Genomic DNA, 10,147 nt, shown 5'->3' on the forward strand with positions numbered 1-10,147 from the left:
AAATAGAGTGGTATGTTCTGAAACAAAAATGAAATTTGGTCACAAAATAGGGTGTTGAGAGGGGAATAAAGGCAACTTTTGATTAGATGGGATAGTTGGATAGTTGAGAGAGGCTCTGAGTTGATACTTGGCATGATACCTATTATATCAGAAGGAGCCAGTCAAGCTAAGAGCCAAGGTAAGAACTTCCAGGCAAAAGAAACAGAAAATGAACATTGAACCATAAAAATGCTCAGTTTTGAAGAAACAGAAAGTAGGTTAAGAAGAACGGGATATCGGGCCTCCCCGGTGGTGCAGTGGGTTGAGTGCCGCGCTGTGAAGCTGTCCGCAGCCTCTGCAGTGTGGGTTTGATTCCCAGCCAGCCAAGGAGATGCCCACATGGCGTGGCAGACCTCTCCTGTCTTTCCCGCTGCTCCCCTCAGCATTGTTTCCAGTCTGTCTGCCTGTTCTGCTCCCCACTCTGCCTCTGGTGGATCCTCTCACCCTCCTGCGCCTATGTCCTGTACCCTAGTTCTTGTATAAAAATAAATAAATCTTTAAAAAAAAAAGAAGAACCGGATATCCACATGCAAAACAATGAAACCAAACTGCTTTTTTACCCTAGACCATATAAAAAAGTGTACCTTAAATAGATCAAACCTAAATATAAGAAATAAAACTAAAAATCTCACAAAAGAATAAATAAGCATAAATCTTTGTTCTTGGATTTAGGCAACACATGCTATTTAGATATGGCACAAGAAAACAATGGAAAAAATAAGTAAATTGAATCCTAATTTTAATCAAAATTAAAAATTTTTGTAAATCAAGAAAATGAAAACAACCCATAAAATGGTAGAAACTATTTGCAAATTATATATCTGATAAGGGCCTAATAGCCAGAATATGTAAAGAAGCTGCCAACTCAACAGTAAAAAGGAAAACTACCCAATTTTAAAATGTACCAAGAACTTGAACAGATGCTTCTCCAAAGAAGATGTATTAATGGTGAATAAGCACATGAAAAGATGTTGTAGTTATGCATTGGCATTATTCGTTAGGAAAATGAAAATCAGAACCACAATGAGGGCCTCCCCGGTGGCGCAGCGGTTGAGCACTGGGCTGCAAAGCTGCCCGCGGCCTCTGCAGCGCCGGTTCAATCCCCGGCTGCTCCCCAGCCACCGGAGGAGGGTCCCACATGGCGCGCAGACCTCTCCTGCTGCCCGCTGCTCTCCTTAGCAGTGTACTTCGGTCCTTCTGCCTGCTCTGCTCCCCGCTCTGGCTCTGGTGAATTCTCTCACCCTCCCGCGCTTCTGACTGTACCCAGTGCTTGTATAAATAAATAAATAAATAAACAAACAAACAAACAAATAAATAAATAAATAAAATCTTTAAAAAAAAAAAAGAACCACAATGAGATACTACTTATAAACACTAGAATGGTGATGATGATGATGATGGTGATGATGATGATGGCGATGATAGAACATAACAAGTTGGAAGGGAAAGTGGAAAATTTGAAACCCTTGTACATTACTGGTGAGAATGCTCAATCATACAGCTGCTATGAAAAAGAGCTAGACAATTTCTAAAAAACTTAAAAATAGAATTGTCATTTGACCCAGCATTTCTAATTCTCATTTATACCCCCAAGAAGTGAAAATAGATATTGAAATGAAGAATTTTACATTAATATTTACAGCAACACTTTTTATAATTGCCAAGACAGAAACAACCCGTGTTCATCAACTGATAAATTGTGACATATTCATATAATATTAATCATCCACAAAAAGAAATTCTGACACATGCTACATCGTGAATGAACCTCGTAAACATTTTGCTAATTGAAATCATATGATTTCACTTGTCCAGACTAAGCAAACTTATAGAGCTGTAAATTAGATTAGCCACTGCTAGAGATGGAGATAAGGGAAATGAGAAGTGATTGCTCAGTGGGTTTCTTTCAGGAATGGTGAAAATATTCTAAAAGTAGATAATGACAAATATTGCACAACTCTGTAGTTATACAGAAAGTCATTTAAAATAGTTGAATGAATGGTATATGAATGAATGAATGAAATGGTATGTGTAGTCTATCTCCATAAACTGCTATTCAAAAGAGGCAAGCTATGTGATGGAAGAACAGTGACCAAGAGAGGGCCTCCCCGGTGGCGCAGCGGTTGAGCGCTGGGCTGCGAAGCTGCCCGCAGCCTTTGCAGCGCCAGTTTGATCCCCGGCTGCCCTCGAGGGTCACACATGGCATGCAGACCTCTCCGGCTGCGCCCACTGCTCCCCTCACCAGTGTACTTTGTCAGTCTGCCTGTTCTGCTCCCCGCTCTGGCTCTGGTGAATTCTCTCACCCTCCTGCGCTTCTGACTATATGCAGTGCTTGTATAAATAAATAAATAAATAAATAAATAAATAAATAAATAAATAAATGAATAAATAAATAAATAAATCTTTAAAAAAAAAATAGTGACCAAGAGGGACAGGGATAGAAGAAGTATATATGGAAGTCCAAGGATACCCTCCTCCTAAGTCTCCATGAAGATCTAAGTCTTACAAAGTTAGATACACCAAGTGGTTTCCTTGGCCTCTTTATGCTTGGCCCAAGGCCTTCCCTTTCCTTTTAGAAGTAGCCCTCTAAAAGCAAAGAACAGATAACCCTAAATAATTTAAGGAGTAAGAGCATATTTGTCACTGCATCTAAAGCAGAGCTAGTCCAATTACCCTCCCTAGTCCTACTCAGAGTGGAAACTTGCCTCCAAGCCCTACCATAAATACTCAAGAAACATCACACGAAGGCTTCATGGACAGAGGATACAGAAAGTTTGTTCTAAGGACACAAAGTTTTAATGTCTTCCTGCATGCCATCCAAAGCTGTACCCCAGAACTGTTGTCCAAGAATTACCTTGGCTAATATCCTGAGCCACATTTTATTAATTCTTTGCTATGTGTAAGGCATTATGCTAAATGAATCTAAATAAGCTATCCAATTTGACCCGCCCAACAATCCCAGGAGGAATCTGCACAGTTGTATTGGTAACTCAAAAACTGAGGAAACTGATGCACTGTTGGGTCAAAACCTTGCCTAAGTTTTCCTAGAGAGCAAGAAACAGTACCCAGATTCTGTCATTCTAAACTTTCTCATAAACACCACATCATACTGTGTGCCCTCTTAGTCCCCACCCCCGAAAGCATATTTCCATTGTCCTCTACCATAGTCCACTGTACCTCTTCACTTTTAATCCCCCACATTATTTTGATTCCCTTCAGCCCATTCAGTGCTTCCTTCTGGGAGTGATAAAAGGTGTTTTGTGTGCTTTTATAAGTTAAGTTTGTGCTACTAAAATATTTTCTTATTTTTCCTGTAAATTTAATGAACTAACGAGTAAATCCTATGGTTATCCAGGGATGTGACTGGCCCCCTCTGAGAAGGAGGTCGCTGGAATATCAGTCTTGCCTGTACATTCACAAGGCCATGTCTCCAAAACTTTCCACTGCTCCTATGTAATCACCTGGGACAAGTAAAGTGGTGTTTCAACAACTCAAGTCCTTTTCTAATGCCCTTTTATATTGCTTCCTACTTAAATGGAATGGAGCTTAAAGGACTCTCAACCCTTTAAACCTCCTTCAACTCATCTTTTGCCAAGAGAGTTCTGTGACCTTATCCAGAGTTGGCGTGGTCAAGGCCAATGGAGGTCTTTGAAGTCTGTTCTGTGAGGCTAGAAAAGGGACGGTATAAAATGAAGATTCTTGCTAGATCTGCAATCAACTTCTCTGAAAGTCAGTTCCTGTGAACTATCGTATCACCCAGCTTTCTGATGGAAACTTGTTGCCCTTATCTGATCACCTGGGTTCCCAGGCTGCTCCTGGGTCCTTCTATCAAGTGATCTCTGATCTCTATGAACATTGCCTTTGGGGAAGAACAGTCACCAGCCAGGGTAGCAGCAGGAAAACTAGCTGCTTCAGCTCGGAGTCCACCAGTGACATGCATGCCCACTTTCATCTCTCTGCTCCACCGCCAGCTTCAGTTCTCAGTGGCTTCCCTCACTTGCAGAACAACATCCTCCTGTAAATGAAATATTCAGGTTGTCCAGAGCTGGCTTTGTGCCTGTGGCTCTTTGATAAAAATAAGGCTAATAATAGAGTTTTGTGTGAAAATAGAGAGCTGAATGACATCAAATAATCATGAGGCATCTGCTGATTAATGGGCCAATTGTCCTGAAGGTCATCTGGCCTGAGCTTGGCTAGAAACCATTAAAATGTGGGTTTTAACTCCAAGCAACAGCTGCCCCTTCAGAGGTTCCATTTTAGCTCAAAATAAGAGATGACAATCAATTTTTTTATACTCACAGATGGACTGTACCTTTAACTATGACTTGCATCAACTTTTCTTCATATTTCCCAGAAGAACAGCTGATCCTTGGTGCATATAACCTGATTTTCCCCTTTGTGAGATTTGAAAATTCCAGTCTCCAGGTGTTCGTTCCCTTACTCCACGCAATTTCCACAAAAATTGGCAATTCAATGTGTCTGTCAAAGTATACAATGTGTGAAGTTTATAGAAAATGTAAGGTTTATTGAACCACTTGTATATATGCCTCTGCTTCCCACAACCCCTACCCGAACCTTGAGTTTTCATACAGTCATTTGTTTTTGTCCTTTGGGCATACATAGTTCCCCTTGGGAATTTACAAAGCCCTCAAAAAAACATTACATCACTGAGAATAAACTATTGGTAGGCTTGCCACAAGAGACAAACAAAACACATAATCAGGAAATAAAAACATCTTTGTAGGTTTCAGTGTGGTAAACCCCCATTTTAGTGAGTTTTTAAGTAGAGTGCAATGTTTTTTTCCTATTGTTCAATTACTTTCTTTCTGCTCCTTTTTTAGTGAAAGTCATTTAATAGAGGATGACTATTTCATCTTTGCCAAAGCACACATTCAAGACAGATCAAAAAAATTAAGAAACTTACTCACCAATAGCTACTTATTCTGGGCCTGAGAGTCACCCTATCCTGTGTCTAGCCAGGGGATCCTCTAATAGACTTAACCTTCCTAGGAAGCCTTCTGTATCTTGACTTGCCAGCTTCTTGCTTCTTGGCTAAATTCCCTCTTACTCCCACTACACTACCACCCCCACCCCCAAAACACACACACACATGCACACAGGAATCAGTACTCCTGAGAGATTCCTCAGGCCTTGCCATATGAAATACTCAAACCATCAAGTTTTCTCCATGGTTCTTGGCATCACACAAAGGAACGATGGCTGTCATGTGTGTTTCCTGGAACCGACAATTTTTGTTGCTATATTTTTAGTCTTGGAAATATTTGTTTTCTTTTTTTGTTTAAAAAATATCTCCTTTGTCTCATCAGCCAAGGTGAACCGCTGTAGGTTCTAAAAACTTAAAATTGTTCTCACCAGTGTTCTTTAATCTTTAAGTACCAGCACACTTTATCCCTGGGGTTAGGCCAAGGAACCCTCCTACAGAACAACTTGGGCTTTGCAATTTTAAGTATGAGCAGTTGGGAGGGCTCAATGTGGTTGAATACTTAAAACAGTGTAAAAGAGTGCTTAAAACTGTGCTACAACAGGGCCAACAGTGTGAAGGACTGGGACAGGTCACTGTCAGTGGGTTCTCACCTGCATGCACAATTGCAAGAGCACTTGGGGTCGGGATCTAAGAACAGCAGGGTTTATTCAACAAACAGGATATTGGGGAAAAGGAAAGAGTTTCTAAGGCCACAAGTGGCCAGCTGTTTCACCCTGGACAGTGTCCAGTGTCCAGAGTGCCAAACAAAGGCTACTCATGGAAGACCAGGTGACAGTGCAACAGCCCACAGCAGCAGTCTGAAGGCTGGGACAGACACCAAACCAGACAGCAGCAGACTCAATAGCACCAGGAGGTGGTGCCGGAGAAGCAGAGGCTGTGGTTTTTGTGAGCTGTTGGCATGTACCAACAGTGAACAGCTCTTTGAGACACTAGCCAAGGCCACCTTGCGGGCACCTTGTTTTATTTTTTGTAGTTGTTTCTATGGTTTTTTTTTTTTTTTTTTTTACCCTTTGCAGTGTGAGTTCCCTGCAGGACTGCAACTGCTTAGCATAAAGAAATAAACCTTAGGGCCTTCCCTGATGGCCCAGGCAGTTGAGTGCCATGCTATGAAGCTGTCCGCAGCCTCTGCAGCACCAGTTTGATCCCGGCCGGCCGGCGAGGGTCCCACGTGGCGAGGCAGACCTCTCCTGTCTCTCCCGCTGCTCCCCTCAGCAGTGTGTTTCATCAGTCTGCCTGTTCTGTTCCCTGCTCTGTCTCTGGTGAATCCTCTTACCTTCCCACACACCTGGCCTGTACCCCGGTTCTTGTATAAAATAAATAAATAAATCTTTAAAAAAAAAAAAAAGGAAGTAAGCCTTCGTCTGGGCAGCCTTGTCCCTTTTGGGCTTGCCTACTGCACCTTACCCTGAGCATGGGCCCTTATGAAAAAAAAAGCTAAATACTAACTCAGTCTTCAGAAATTAAAGTAGTCAGATGAAAGAATCAATGAGTGATAGTACTGGATGTGGCCACCTCCAGTTTTACTTGATTTGCACTTTTATTTTGTTTTCCTTTCTTGGTAAGAGGAAATAATTAGTATCTTTTTATGGAGGACAATACCTTGCAGTTAGCTAGAGAAAACATGGCAACACCATCTTTTTGCAATCAGAACTCACCACTCCATCAACCTTCGTTCTAGCCACTGGAACCCCCTATTCAGGGATATTGTCTTCCCCAAAACTTCTTTGCATTCATTAGAAGTTTCTTGACTGACATTCTTTCTTGCCCTCCACTCAGGAATCAACATCCCTCATAAACCCAAAAGATCTCCTTCCTTTAGCTACGTCAACCAAAAGTCTTCTGTTAACTAACCGAACACTAAAGGAAAAAGGGGTGATTCTCAAGCACTATCCATTACAGGGACTCTTTTTGATTGTCTTCACTTTGGGAAATCTGTATTTGCTTTCTCCTTCTTTTTAGACAAGAGCCCCTAATATTGTAGTCAGCCAAGGTAAAAACATGGTGGGCCATCACATCAGCATGGAGACTCCCTCTCCATTGTCTCAAAATTCTGTAAATGATTAATAATTTACTGTCCCCAGAGTAAACCTCTAGCCAACATCCACCTCTTACTCTTCTTCCTCTTTCTCTTGCTATCTTAGATTCCATTTCCAGCTTCTCTCAAAATAAACACACTCACATACACACAATGTAGCTCTGTCCTCAAGGTATTTGTAAAAGTCTCTCAAATGCATATAGAGTTATATATGTGAGCCTGTGCCAGGAATGTGGGGGAGGTGGTTCATTGCTTTTTTCATTGTAACTTCATGTTTTCCTCGTTGCTTCTGTAGAAATATACTCACTGGGAAACTATTTTCTGTTATCTTAAAACATCAGTGCATAGTATGCATTTTGGTCTGGCAAGGTTGAACTTCTTTTCTTGAGATAGTCTTACTTTCTTTTCTCAATAGTAGGTTATTTCAACATCTCCTCCCGCCCACCAAAAGTAAACCATTTAAAAAATATAAGCTTGTCTTCAACAAAAATGACTCATTAAGATGTCGATATAAATGACTGGTAAGTTTTAAAGTCATAACTACCAACCATCCACATCATTTTTTTTTGCGTTATTTATAATAATTCAGGAATTCCTTATCAAATACCCTAATTTGAGGGAAAAGTCAAAGGCTTTTTGAGTGTGTTAGCCAGCATAAGGTCTATGAAAATGATAAATAGAGGTAGAAAACTGTTAATTAGACATAAGACACCCATATGCTGGAATTCTACACATGAAAATTGAGTTGGAGGCAAGAGATCCAGAAAAGTAAAATCATGCTGTAATCTGTGTATTGGGGAACACACTTTTGTAGCCAAAGTTGAAATTCTCCTCTTTTCACAGTGCTCCTTTCTCTCTCTCTTTGACTATCCACAAGACTTCATATACATCTTCCTTGCTTTGTTCCACTTTCATTAAGTCAATTTATTTGTGTTATTTTTATTTTTTCCTGCATTCACATAACTTTTATTACAGTATACTATTATATTTCATTTTTATTTTATATATTTTTACATCATTTTTCTTTTTTTGCACAATGTATGCATTTTTATCATGGTTACAGTCCCCATAAAATTCCCACCACCCCCCCCTTGTTTTCATCCTAATCCCTCTTGCCCCCTGTATTGTGTCTCTGGTTTATAGTTGCTTGTTGATTTAGATTTTTACTTTATTATAATTAGTCTTTTTCCTAACTCTCCTGCACTGCTGGTGGGAGTGCAAACTGGTCCAACCACTACGGAAAGCTGTGTGGCGATTCTTCAACCTGGTATTTGTGTTATATTTATTTTTTTTTTAAAGATTTATTTATTTATTTATACAAGCACTGGGTAGAGTCACAAGTGTGGGAGGGTGAGAGAATTCACCAGAGCCAGAGCAGGGAACAGGACAGACTGACGAAATACACTGCTGAGGGGAGCAGTGGGCATGGCAGGAGAGGTCTGTCGCACCATGTGGGACCCTCGCCGGTGGGTGGCCGGGGATGGAACCGGCGCTGCAGAGGCTGTGGGCAGCTTCTCAACCCAGCGCTCAACCGCTGTGCCACCAGGGGATGCCCAATATTTGTGTTATTTTTAAATGAATTATTGATTTTTGTTTCAGCTTGTCTTTTTAGAGATACCCTACAACAGCAAGATATGTTGACCATCTGGGTTAAGCTGAGAAGACTCTCCCTTTGGGAGTATAAATGACCAGGGTGGTGCCCTACTGCAGACCCCTTGACATTTTTCTTGTTTTCTTCCTTTACTGGAAGTAATTCCTATCTTTTGAAAATAATGTAACTTTGAATTAACTTGTGAGAACAGGAAGCATCCATTTTCCAGGTGGTTTCAAATTTTGCAGCCTTAAATGTTTTCATCTGAGACCACTGCTTCCCAAACTGTGAGTCAAACTTATGGAGCCTCTTACCTGGAAGCTTGCTGTTGGCATTTTGGTTTTCTAGTCATGAAAAGTGAGGTTTTTGCCTCACCTTTTTCTTTTCTACCCACACCCACCAATAGTTTCTGGATCTATAAATCATCTGTTATGCATCCCAGACCCACCCATAAGCATCATGGCCTCTGGTGTTATTATTGTCCACGAAAAAGACCTTTTTCTCTTGATATTTTAAAGCTTTCTTTTCCTTTATTAAGTCTTTGGAGTTTACTTTTGTTTTCTCCTTTTATTTAAACAATCAATCTTAGGTCATCAACCAAGGTAAACCCAGGTGTAGTATTTAAATTACAGCTTAAAAAAAAAGGTTTTTAATGTATTTTTGTTTACTTCTAGTTTATAAACAGTCCATTCAATCATGTGGTCTGCCAAGTGATGTGCTATGGGTTCTGAAAGGCTGGAGGTGTGCTAACATCTGCCTATTTTGTCCTCTTTTTTTCATGTTTTTATTTTTATTTTATATATTTTTACATTATTCTTCATTTTTGTACAATATATGCTTTCTCATCTTGGTTATAGTCCCCATGAAATTCCCACCACCAATTTATCAGTGTACCATCACCATAGTCCCTTTTGCTCTTCCCACCCCTGTTTTGATGCTACTCCCTTCTTTCTCCCCTGTAGAATGTCTCTGGTTTATAGTTGCCTGTTGATTTTTTTTTTATATAGAGGCATGCTTTATTTATTTGTTTGCTGGTTTGTTTGTTTGTTTTGTTTATACATGCACTGGGTACAGTCAGAAGCGCGGGAGGGTGAGAGAATTCACCAGAGCCAGAGCGGGGAGCAGAGCAGGCAGAAGGACCGAAGTACACTGCTGAGGGGAGCAGCGGGCGGCAGGAGAGGTCTGCACGCCATGTGGGACCCTCCTCTGGTGGCCGGGGAGCAGCCGGGGATCGAACCGGCACCGCAGAGGCCGCGCGCAGTTTCGCAACCCAGCGCTCAACCGCTGCGCCACCGGGGAGGCCCTGCCTGTTGATTTTGATATTTATTTTTTTATAATTATCTTTTTTTACTGATCTCTTATTTAGATCCTCTACATTCCTCCTAAGAGTGAAAGCATCCGGTATTTTTCTTTTTCTTTCTGGCTTTTTCCACTGAGCATGATCCCATCCAGCTCCATCCATGTTGCTGCAAATGGC

This window comes from Talpa europaea (genome assembly GCF_964194135.1).
Source record: "Talpa europaea genome assembly, chromosome: X".
NCBI classification, from domain to species: Eukaryota; Metazoa; Chordata; class Mammalia; order Eulipotyphla; family Talpidae; genus Talpa; species Talpa europaea.